Source organism: Sinocyclocheilus grahami, unplaced genomic scaffold (genome assembly GCF_001515645.1).
Source record: "Sinocyclocheilus grahami isolate Dianchi unplaced genomic scaffold, SAMN03320097.WGS_v1.1 scaffold3924.1, whole genome shotgun sequence".
NCBI lineage: Eukaryota > Metazoa > Chordata > Actinopteri > Cypriniformes > Cyprinidae > Sinocyclocheilus > Sinocyclocheilus grahami.
The window spans coordinates 7,346-8,286 of record NW_015508956.1 but is presented as its reverse complement, the minus strand read 5'-3'; positions in this window follow the sequence as shown (position 1 = coordinate 8,286).

Here is a 941-nt window from a genome sequence, read left to right as displayed (position 1 = left end):
GTTATATACAAATACACACAATTTTCATATTGCATATTAGCATATTGAGAAATGTACATAAATTACTTCATCAGGTACAACGACAAACTGAAATGGTCAATCACTAACATGTATTTACTGTGATCCCTTGCTCATGCGAGCTTCAGCACTGTTAAACGGTAGCATAAATGGTGTTCGTAGAATCAGAGGGGTTTGTGGGTAATTGTGGAGTAGCATAGACTGTTTTAGTAGAATCAGAGGGGTTTATGGGTAATCCTGGAGTAGCATAGACAGTTTTAGTAGATTCAGAGGGGTTTATGGGTAATCCTGGAGTAGCATAAACATTGCAAGAATCAGATGGATTTGTGGGTAACTGATTCTTACACTGTTTATGCTACTCAACTGAGGGGTTTGTGGGCAATTTTGGAGTCGAATAAACTGTGGTAATAGAACCAGAAGGGTTTGTGGGTAATTGGGCTGTAGCATAAACTGTTTTAATAGAATCAGAGGGGTTTGTGTGTAATTGGGCCGTAGCATAAACTATTTTAGTAGAATCAGAGGGGTTTGTGGGTAATTGTGGAGTAGCATAGACTGTTTTAGTAGAATCAGAGGGGTTTATGGGTAATCCTGGAGTAGCATAGACAGTTTTAGTAGATTCAGAGGGGTTTGTGGGTACCTGGACAGTTTTGCAGCCAGTGTGAGGTCTGGTGTCTTTAATCTCCTTGTAAATGTACAGCGTTTGAGGAACCTGAGAAGAAAATGAGAAATTAAATATTTTGATGAAGGTCATTCATTCAAACATTGATTCTTATCAAACAATTTGATTTCACAAACCGCTTCACTGTTTTCTGTTCCAGGTTCAGGCATTTTAGAGGCTGAATCAGAGCCTGTAAAAACAAATATACTACATTAAATATAGTAATTGTAGCATTTGGACCAATCAGACACACAACTTTTTGTTA